The following is a 12,621-nucleotide window of genomic DNA, read 5'->3' as shown; positions in this document are numbered from 1 at the left end:
GCCCCCAACCAATCAATTGGTTTGGTATGTTGATGGAGCCACCAATGGAGATTGAAGAAAGAGGGAAGCTCCAATTTCTTCAATTTGGAGAGAATTTTAGAGAATAGTAAAAATTATCATTATTTCAACATAATTCTGGTATAGTAAAATTCTCCTATTTTTTTACAAAGGCTCAAGTTCTATTTATAGGAAAGGGAGGCTCTAACCAAGATCAATTGATTTCTAGAATTTTCTAGATTTTAGTTTGGTTGAATTTGGACCTAGTTTGGTTCCTTTTTTATTCGGTTTGAACTAAGAGAGAGGAGAGATAAAAATATCACATTATTTTTGAGTTTAAAACTCATTCAAGCATGTGAAGTAGGCACCTCCTTGAAGGGATCCCCTTTCCTTACACATGTGTAAAAATGGAATCATTATACCCAAAATATCTCATTTTTTTAGTAATACTCATAGTTTTTTACTAATAGACCTTGTACATAGTCAACTCTTCATCTTATGTGGGCATTTACTCATTTTTGGGTATTTTTCTTTTACAAATTGGATTTATCTCCTCCCCACACATGGATTGATCTTATTGGCCCATAGGAACCTTAATTGGACCATAATCCAAAAATTTCTGAAAATCTAGACCCTTAGGGTAAGGTCCTTTATACCCATTTCCAATTAATTCGAATTGCACATTGGAAAGTTCTTTTTGAATTTCTGTTTCAGGGGAATTCATTTTAGACACTAGGAGGATTTTTATATCCAAAAATATCTCAATTTTGGACTACCTCTCTCTAGACATTTTCTCTCTCTAGGTCAAAACAGGGTAAAACAGAATCTTTCTTTTATTTCAGAGAGGGGAATAATTATAAGATCAGAAGGGGAGGTTCTTACACCTGCACACCTCAAAAAGCTGGAGGGAGGAATCTTACACACAAGGAGGGGCACATTGCACTAGATTATCCAGAAAAGAAAATAAGTCTTACACGTGTGGCTTGTGTCAACATGGTTGAAGATGACAATAACAACTCACTCAAGGAAGATGAGAATTTCGATCCTGACTATTCGGATGAAGGTAAAGTTCTTATTCATGATTTGTTGAGAATTCAAGGGAAAATAAATATCTAATTTATATGATTATGTTAGCTATAATTATCTCATTTCCGAAAAGGCATTAAAAGCACTTAACTTAGATGCATTGCACTATAGTTATAAAGTGAAAGCTACATTTCAAGGAACTAAGTGTAGTTGTATTAAAGAGGTTAAGGACCTTGAATTGAAAATAAACTCATTAAAAGAAAAGAGAACATCCATATCCACATTTATACATCCATATCCACATCCACATCCACATCCACATTCATACATCCATATCCACATCCACATTCACATCCGTACATCCACATCCACATCCACATTTATAAATCCATATCCACATCCACATTCATATCCATACATCCACATCCATACTTCCACATCCACATCCATACTTCCACATTCACATCCACATCCGTACATCCATATCCACATCCACATTCACATTCACATCCATACATCCACATCCATATCCTCATTCGCACATCCACATCCACATTCACATTCATACGTCCACATCCACATCCTCATTCGCACATCCAATTCCACATTCACATTCATACATCCACATCCACATCCACATCCACATCCATATTCACATTCATTCGTCCACATCCACATCCTCATTCGCACATCCGCATCCATATTCACATTCATTCGTCCACATCCACATCCTTATTCGCACATCCAATTCCACATTCACATTCACACATCCACATCCACATCCTCATTCGCACATCCACATCCACATTCACATTCATACGTCCACATCCACATCCTCATTTGCACATCCAATTTCACATTCACATTCACACATCCACATCCACATCCTCATTCGCACATCCACATCCACATTCACATTCATACATCCACATCCACATCCTCATTCGCACATCCAATTCCACGTTCACATTCACACATCCTCATTCCCACATCCACATCCACATTCACATTCATACATCCACATCCACATCCTCATTCGCCCATCCACATCCACATTCACATTCATACATCCACATCCACATCCTCATTCGCACATCCATATCCACATTCTCATTCATACATCCATATCGACATCCATACATCCAGATCTATACATCCCTATTCACATTCACATTCATAAACATCCTCATCCACATTCCATACATCCATTTTTACATTCACATTCATACATTCACATACACCTTCACATCTATTCTTTTATAACACAACCATTCTCATCATATCACAGCCCATACACAACTTATCACATCAGATACACTTCTTACCTCATCCCATACACATCCTATCACATCCCATATGTATCTTATCACATCCTATCACATCCTATCACATCCCATACGCATCTTATCACATCCTATCACATCCCATATGCATCTTATAACATCCTATCACATCTCATACACATCTTATCGCATCATCTCATCCAATCACATCCCGTACATTTCTTATCACATCAGATACACATCTTATCACATCACTATTACATGTTATTACTATTTAATAGCTTTTTTTTTAAATTGATATCGATAATAGGACCTTTTTTTTCTAATCTTCAGTCACTTGCTTGGTTTAAATTAAAGATTCTTTTCTGATGACTATTTTCATATTGCTTCTCAATTCTTCAATTGAATTTTATTTCATATTCTTCTTTTGAATAAAGGAATTCATGGGATTTATAGAAATCAATTCTACCCATATTTCTTCATTTGGTAAAAATAACCATTAATCGAATTTATACTAAAATTTCCTCTTCTTCCCATTTAATTTCTAGGTTTCCAATTACCAAGGGAATTCCTCTTTTTACGTTTAATTAATTACATTCCAATGTTTTGGGAATTCCTCTTTTCCCAACAAGTATTTCTCATATAATAAATTCATCTAAATTAAAATATCCATTATTTCGATATGTTAGAAATTTCTCTTTGCCCAACTAAATGAGGGAATTCCAATTGTCATAAGAATTTCTCTTTTGACATTTAAATATTTCTCATAGGTAAATAAATTTATCTAAAAAATTTTATCTTTGAAATTAAATAGATTATCCCATAATTCCAATATGATAAGAATTTCTCTTTTCTCATCCAATCATGGAATTCCAAATGTAATGGGAATTCCTCTTTTAACATTTAATTATTTCTCATAGATAAATAAATTTACCTAAAAATTTCATCATTGAAATTAAATAAATTATCCCAAAATTCCAATATGATAAGAATTTCTCTTTTCTCATCCAATCATGGGATTCCAAATGTAATGGGAATTCCTCTTTTAACATTTAATTATTTCTTATAGATAAATAAATTTATCTAAAAATTTCATCATTAAAATTAAATAAATTATCCCATAATTCCAATATGATAAGAATTTCTCTTCTCTCATCCAATCATGGAATTCCAAATGTAATGGGAATTCCTCTTTTAACATTTAATTATTTATCTATACAAAAAGATAAATTTAACTAAAATCTTTCTTTAAATTTTTTTTTACATAAATTATACATAATCTTAGCCTTCTAATTCTTTTCTCTAAATCAATGGAATACATGGATTCCCAAGGTCATGGGGATTACTCTTTTAATATAAAATTTAATTACTAGAAATTTCTCTTTTTCTTAATTAATAATTATGCATAATCATAAAAATCAATTCCTCCACGATTACTATGAAAATCTTTCAATTAATCTAGGATGATAATTCCTAGAATATGGTAGGAAGTTCCCTTTTCATACTTTGAATGAAAATATTTTATGTGTAAATTTTACAAAAATTTCACCATAGCTCCGTTACTGATAAATCTCAGTTTATTTTAAGAGAATGAACTTTAACATTATAGATATGATTAGAATGATCCCTAATTGGATCATTAATCCATTATGGATTGAATCATAAATTCTCATGAAATAACTAACTTAAAAGCATAAAAAAGCCATTAATTTGGCCTCCAATTAAACAAGCATAGAATTTATTCTTGGATTAGGAAAAAGCTTCATGAGAAGCTTCATTTGGATTGAGAATCGATCATGGGAATGACCATTCTTTGAGTGAGAGAGAGAAATTACATAAAAACCATTAAGATTAAGCATAAATAAAAATTTATGTATTCCTTTACTACCATTCATCAATTAATTTCAATAGCATTCAAAAGCCATTCCAATTAAGCTTCTCAAGCTTGAGAGGGGCTGAGAAGAGAGAAACATTGAGAAATTATGGAAAAAGATCAAAATTCACACTTTACCTTACAAATTGCTTGATTCTTTGATCACGGTAGAGGCCCCCAACCAATCAATTGGTTTGGTATGTTGATGGAGCCACCAATGGAGATTGAAGAAAGAGGGAAGCTCCAATTTCTTCAATTTGGAGAGAATTTTAGAGAATAGTAAAAATTATCATTATTTCAACATAATTCTGGTATAGTAAAATTCTCCTATTTTTTTACAAAGGCTCAAGTTCTATTTATAGGAAAGGGAGGCTCTAACCAAGATCAATTGATTTCTAGAATTTTCTAGATTTTAGTTTGGTTGAATTTGGACCTAGTTTGGTTCCTTTTTGATTCGGTTTGAACCAAGAGAGAGGAGAGATAAAAATATCACATTATTTTTGAGTTTAAAACTCATTCAAGCATGTGAAGTAGGCACCTCCTTGAAGGGATCCCCTTTCCTTACACATGTGTCAAAATGGAATCATTATACCCAAAATATCTCATTTTTTAGTAATACTCATAGTTTTTTACTAATAAACCTTGTACATAGTCAACTCCATCTTATGTGGGCATTTACTCATTTTTGGGTATTTTTCTTTTACAAATTGGATTTATCTCCTCCCCACACATGGATTGATCTTATTGGCCCATAGGAACCTTAATTGGACCATAATCCAAAAATTTCTGAAAATCTTGACCCTTAGGCTAAGGTCCTTTATACCCATTTCCAATTAATTCCAATTGCACATTGAAAAGTTCTTTTTGAATTTCTGTTTTAGGGGAATTCATTTTAGACACTAGGAGGATTTTTATATCCAAAAATATCTCAATTTTGGACTACCTCTCTCTAGACATTTTCTCTCTCTAGGTCAAAGCAGGGTAAAACAGAATCTTTCTTTTATTTCAGAGAGGGAAATAATTATAAGATCAGAAGGGGAGGTTCTTACACCTACACACCTCAAAAATCTGGAGGGAGGAATCTTACACACGAGGAGAGGCACATTGCACTAGATTATCTAGAAATAAGTCTTACACATGTGGCTTGTGTCAACATGGTTGAAGATGACAATAACAACTCACTCAAGCAAGATGAGAATTTCGATCCTAAAACTATTCAGATGAAGGTAAAGTTCTTATTCATGATTTGTTGAGAATTCAAGGGAAAATAAATATCTAATTTATATGATTATGTTAGTTATAATTATCTCATTTTCGAAAAGGCATTAAAAGCACTTAACCTAGATGCATTGCACTATAGTTATAAAGTGAAAGCTACATTTCAAGGAACTAAGTGTAGTTGTATTAAAGAGGTTAAGGACCTTGAATTGAAAATAAACTCATTAAAAGAAAAGAGAACATTTTTCTTTGTTGCAAGGTATTGATGTCATAATAGGAATGCCATGGAGATATGAACATAACCCTCAAATTGATTATGACACTCATACAATGTGGTTAGTGAACGATAATAAATGAATTTATCTTCAGTGTTAGATTAAGAATGAAGAAGATATTTTTTATTCTTAATAAACCAACTTAGTGCTCTAAACCAAATGCATCTCATGATCCCTTTATTTCTAAGTTCTTTGATTATTTTATAAATGACCAATCTATTGCTTTACCAAAATATGGTCTAGAAAAGCATAAAATCAAGATAATCCCTGGAAGCTAGAAGCTCTCTACCATGTAAATATCCTTATCTAATTAAGATGCTTGAGCAGAAAGAGATTTAGAAACAACTAGAAGAATGCTAGAGAAAGGACTAATTAAATCTAGCAGTTCTCCATTTGATGCCCCAGTTCTTCTCATACCACAAGTGGATATAACTTGCTACACAAGCTTAAGGGAGCATAAGTGTTTAGCAAAAATGACCTTAAGTTCGGTTTACCATCAGATTTGTATATGGATGAAGGAGACATTTTTAGACTACTTTTAGAACCAAAACCAACAATTATGAGTTTTTAGTTATTATGCCATTTGGTTTGACTAATGCTCTAGCTACTTTCAAAAAAATGATAAATAGAGTATTCTTGAAAAACCAAAAAAAAATTATAGTGTTTTTTGATGAGATCTTAGTTTTTAGTAAGAATCGTCGAGTGAACATCATTTAAAAAAAGTGTTCTTGCTTGTTTGAGAGAATTAGCTCTATGTTAATTCTGATAACAGTAATCTATTTCAAGAGAAAATTAAATACTTAGGATGTATTATATCTGATGGATCCTAAGAAGATTGAAAGCATTGTTAGTTGGCCTAAACTGTGTGATATTCACGAACTTTGATCTTTTCTTTGCTTGTGTAGTTAATATAGGAAGTTTGTTAGAAATTTTACATAAAGTACATGTCCTTTAACCAAACTTCTTAAGAAAGCTAGACAAGAGCATTCCTTTTCTGAGTTTAAGAAAGCTTTGACTCATGCACGAGTTCTTACAATACCAGATTTTCAACTACCATTATTTGTAGTAGTCACACTGATACAAATGGGTAAGGTTTTGGTGCTATTCTCATGCAGGATGGATATCTCATTACCTATGAGACTCATAAGCTTAAATTAATAGAAATAAATTATAGTACATATGACAAGGAATTAGATATTTTTGTACATATTTTGAGACTTTGGAAACATTATTTAATGAGATCTGAATTTTTAATCAAAACTACCAACAGAGCATTTGTTGATTTGTTGATCCAACCTTTGATTTCGTTATATTAAATGGGATTCCTTTATCGAGAGTTTCCAACCCATGATGCAATATCAACTAGGGAAGGAAAACATTATGGCAAATGCTTTAATAAGTAGATGTCCTAGAGTCCACAACATCTCTATGATTGAGCATGAACCCTTGAGTCCTATGAGCACAAACTTGATTTCTCTGAAGTTTGGATCAAGCCTAGAGACAATAATTAGAACCCTATTAGTGATGGTTACTTTTTCCTTTAGAAGAGATTATGTGTTACACAACCTTGAAGAGACAGCTTGTATTAGATGAAATGCACCAATCACCATACATGGGTCATTGAGGTGTTTCGACTACTTTTGCAATTAGTGTCTAGAAAATTCTTTTGGCCTCATCTCAAATAAGATGTAGCAAAATTTATGGCTGAATGTTCTATTTATCATAAAATTAAGGGTTATAAAGGAAAGACCTAAGGACACACCTATGCTGCACCAACAGGAGATGTGGTCTACAATAGATACAATAATATTTTCTACAACTTAGAGGCCTTACAATCATATGCTGTTGTTCAGTTGTTTGAAGTTACTCCTGAAGAATGTGATGGTGTCCTTAAATTTGTGCTAAAGCTTGATGAGTGTCAAATTGTGAAGGAGAGAAAGTTAGAAAGGGTTACCATCACACTGATGAACAGGGCACTTAATACATCTATTCTAAAAGATGATCCTAGATGGTTTAGTGTTCAATCTGAAAACAATATATTGTTGTTGGGATCGTTTGAGGTAAATTTTATTAGACTCGGATATGTTTGTGAAAAAAGAATTACATATAAAAAACACTAATGGGTGTTGCTTGCATTCCTATGTTTCTTATGTATTGTAGGTAGAATCAGAGAATTTCGATATTCTGCATTGGGTCTTTCATAAGACATCGATACCCAAGATCATCAGCGGCGAGCAAAGAAATCGCAAAATCTTGGATGTGGAAGGCATGGGACAATATAAGGTGGAGTGGCATATGGCGGGTGATCTTAAAACTCTGAAATGTATGCACAATGTGTCAAAGGGTACCAATTCAAAAAGTCCCCTTATATTGCATGTGCAGTACAAAGGTGTTTGATGAGAGGTACTGAAGAAGAAGGCACCAGATAGGCACTTGAAAGACCCAAACTTCAAGCCAATTCTCGATATTCCATTGTCAAGTGTCCATATTTGTACAATGCATGCTCTTGCAAAATCATTGAAAAAATTATACATATGTTTTGCATGGACTCTACAGCCCAATACAGCAAAGGTTACATCCATCAAAGCACTAGAGAAAGTTCTATATCAGACATTGGTTTGCATGGTGGACATGCAAAAATTGAACAAGATGAAAAAAGGTCTAAGGGGATGGGAAGAATGTACCTAAGAAACCTTCCATTGGGGGTGTTAAAGCAAGAAGGTTTCTATTTGAACCAACACCAAAAGGTCGTAGAAGAAGACGATCAATGCAGATCGTAAAATACAACAAATGGAAGTGCATTCACAATGCAGTAGTAGACCATGCAGACAATGGTCAAGCAAGAACACGGAAATCCAAGGTGTGGAAATGTCTAGACGCTATGTTTAAGTTCTGTTAACAAGAAAGTGTGGACGAAGGAGGACCATGAGATATTTCAAACAATGCTAGATGAGTTCAAGAGATCAATGATTGATGCATGGACGGATCAACACATCACCCACTATATGGTATTAGATTGATTATGCATTGAGCTAGTTTTTATACTGTATATTAAAAAATATACTAATTAATGTATTCTTTTATTCTCTTGAAGCATATTATATACCATCATACCCCTTGGTTTGCAAAGAAGTATGGTATTTTATCAATATGGTCAACCCAGGGAATGGAGAAAACACATTATCAAGCATGCTCCGGGTATTTCAATCATACAAGACATGGTAAGGAGTAGAAAAAGCTAACAGTTTAGAGGAATTACATCAATGGACATATAGGAAGCTTGTACACAAAGCCAAAAAGAAGCAGCAGTTCAAAGCATCCCAAATTAATCAAGCAGTAAAACTTGTGAAGAAAGAAAGAAAACAAGATATATGGAGGAGATCTAATGCAAGTATTAAGCATGCAGAATGGCGAGTAACAAAACAAAGAAATGAGAAGATTTGGATACCCATAGATCCATGATTAACATTTCAAATTCAAAAATGATCATATGCAAAACTGTCATGACATTACGCGAGAGATAATATTATTACAAGAGATAGGAATATACTACTACTCCTTAACCTGCTCATCACTAACATCCTCGGGTGCATGAAGCCTTGCCCTTTTTGAAGATGGCTCTGCAATATCCTGTAAGGCAAACTGGAGGAACCCTCGGTTTTGTGAATCTCAGAAGCTCCCTTTTGCCATAATCACTTAGCATATTGGGATCCTTAATCTCACACACGCCAATGCATATGCAATATAGGCTAAGTAATATTTACTCCTTAGTGCATAGTCTCCAAGGCCCTGCCCAAAGATTCGCATGCTAACTACTTCTCTAAAAGCATGACTTTGTCTGCATTCCACTTGACGGGATATGCCCCAAGGTATCTCTGCATTGTCTTTCAAGAATTTCTTGTGGAATATAATGAATTGTGAAAACTTCAATCGGTTTATGTACTCTCCCAGTGCTGAGTCCCCATTTCGAGTCCTCCCACATGTTTACTTGCTCCACGACCAAGAAACTCATCCTCAAACACAACCAGCTGCTGCAAAACAATATTGTCAATGAGCCAACACAACAAATAGAATAAGCTACTCATCACGATAAAAAGTAATTAACAAGTAAACACACCTTCTGATTTTTGTCATTAACAAGTAAATCATTTGTCCATATATTGATTGTTAAGTTAGTGTCTTGGACCGTCAATGAGGACGCCCCTTTCCTTCCCATTAAGTCTTTGCTAAATAGCCTGAAATTCCCCTTCAGTGGGAAGGCTGGATTCATAGCTTTTTGCATCCTTGTACATCATGGATAATCATGGATAATGTGTCAGCACAGCAGCAGAATGGAACTCAATGTCCTTGACATTTGAATCCAATAAGAGATACTAATCCGAATCTGGATCCACAAAATCTTCATCTTCCGCAAGATTTTGTGCAATGATGTCCAGACAGTAGTCTTCCCTTATGTCAAAGATAGCTTGAATATCTGTAATTAACAAATATTCTTTGTCAGCAATAGGAAGTGTGGGGGGTAGTGGGGTTGGAATGTCCCCTGCTTCCTCTATCATAGAGGGCTGCTCTCGTCAACTAAGGTATCTTCTCTTCTGAGCGCATCAATATCCAACTGCTCACTTAAGTCCCTCTCTGCAACCAAGTTTATCTCCTCCGCAATCTCTTGAACTTCATCTTCTGCTCTTAGAGGTTCCTCTGGATTCTCCTCAATTTTTTCATTTGTAACTTCTTCATCCTCAAGCAGCACATGCAGGTAGCAGATAAATCCATAGTGGTACGCAACGAGACGACACTTGCGATTGTGAATGGGGCACTTACTGTGTGTCTTCTTCTTATCATCTGGCACCTTTGAAACATCCCTATTTAACTTTTGTCTCAAGGTTGTTAAAGGCACGATATCATTCACGTGCACGTACTGGATGCCGTCAAACATGACTGTACTGCTCAAGGTGGTCTGCTGAAATTACTGCCCTTTCTCCTCAAGATACGAACGAGCAAAAACGATCATGTCTTCGATGGGGAAATTGAAATTAAACATGCATGAGATTTCAGGATGGCGATGATGCTGTCGAACTTTATACAAGAAGTCGAACAACTCATCTGGGGTTTCTTGAAGGCCAGCATCAGACTCAACCTCAATCCCCCGAAAGGTTCCATCTACAAGCCAGGAAATATGTCAGGACGACGAAAGTTCTATGTAAGATAATAAAGGATTAGCCAAGATCAGTATAACATGATAAGTGTTGGAGAAATCTCACCGACATCTCTAGTCGCGTTGTAGTAATTTGATGAAATATTAGTGAGAAAATGAAATTGCAAGGAAAAATGTGCCAAAATCACTCATACGTGTGGGAGAATTCCCAAGGAGCCCTCTCTTCACGTTATAGTGATTTGATGCAATATTTCAAAGGCAATGACGATTGTAAGAGGAAAATATTAATTTCTTAAAAATCTAAACGATGAAATCTTTGAAAAGTAAAAAAAGAACGACAATAGGTCACTATAACGCGATATGCTTGAGAGAGTTTGCACACCAAGACCTACCAAGACCTCTTCTCGCATTGTAGTGCTTTCAAGAAATTTATGCAAGCAAATTACCATTGTGGGCAAAATCACTACAACGCGATATGGGTACGTTAGTTCTCACTGAGATCCCTCTTCGCATTGTAGTGATTTGATGAAATATTTGGGAGAAATAAATTAAATTCTTAAAAATCTAAAAGCAACAATCTTTGATGGAATATTTATAAAACAATTATACAACTTTGGCCAAATTGAAACACAGAAATATTTGAAAACATACCACAAAATTCACTAGGAGAGCAAGAAGCAACCAACGAAGTTGATTGTAGGAGAGCAAGAAGCAGGGTGAAGGTGATGACCGCGAGAAAAATTGCACGAGAGCAAGAAGCAATGAATAATGAATGTTGGTCACCTTTATACGGAAACTAACGGTATGTACACGTGGCAAACATGCATGATGGGACACCAGGTGCTCTGCGCACATATGATGACACGTGTCAAAAATTGATTGATCATAATCATCATGAGTACGGCCCCACGTCCTCCTTGGCATGTGTGGACATGCTCTTTCGCACGTGTGTCATGCTTGTCCTCGGTAAATGTGGTACTCGTCCTCGGTAAATGTCAAGTGTCCTTGTCTTTCGCCGCCATTTCGTTCTACCTCCTTTAGCTCCGTGTATTCTCCACCATGCCTCATCTACACCATCTCTGCGATTTATCAAGCAAGCGCCATCACTTCAACATTTTCCCTGCGTAATTCTTTGGTAAGTTATCAAGCAATCACTCTTGGTCTTAAATGTTATATTCAATCATATATATCATGTTTTACCTACGTTCATTAGATATTGGGTCAAACGAAAGGCAATGTCTGACAAGTCACCACGACGAGAAGAATGAATTACGACTTTTTTTTATGTAGCCATATCGCGTTATAGTGTTTTAGACATACTTTCTTGTCCTATACATTGTTCTATGTCGTGTATGTTATCTATTACTTATTTCCATGACCTACTTTGTGAAATGAAACGTTCTATGCAAGAAATCCTACAGCGCGCTGAGGGTATGACGATTAGGTCTGATGTGCCTCTATCGTGTTGTAGTGATTTGGACCTATTTTATCGTCATAGGTGTTGTTAGGTGTATTGTTCTTGTGTTATTTTGTCAAATGAAAGGGTCTCTTTAAGAAATCAATACAACACGAGGAGTTGATGTAGATTTTGTCTGAAGTACCCATATCGCGTTGTAGTGATTTGAAGCTAATTCATTATCCAAGTTAACTTTTTCAATAGTTTTTGTATTATTGTCCTATATATTTATTGAGAAGCTTATCATGTAACATTATGACTATTTTCAGATGGCGCATACGAAGAAGATCGCAAGGCTCTCATCTACAGATGATCCTCAATTAGGTAGAGAAGCTAGTTCG

Source organism: Cibotium barometz, chromosome 20 (assembly GCF_041138505.1).
Source record: "Cibotium barometz isolate CiBa-2024 chromosome 20, ASM4113850v1, whole genome shotgun sequence".
Lineage (NCBI taxonomy): Eukaryota > Viridiplantae > Streptophyta > Polypodiopsida > Cyatheales > Cibotiaceae > Cibotium > Cibotium barometz.
Note: the sequence above shows the minus strand (reverse complement) of the source record.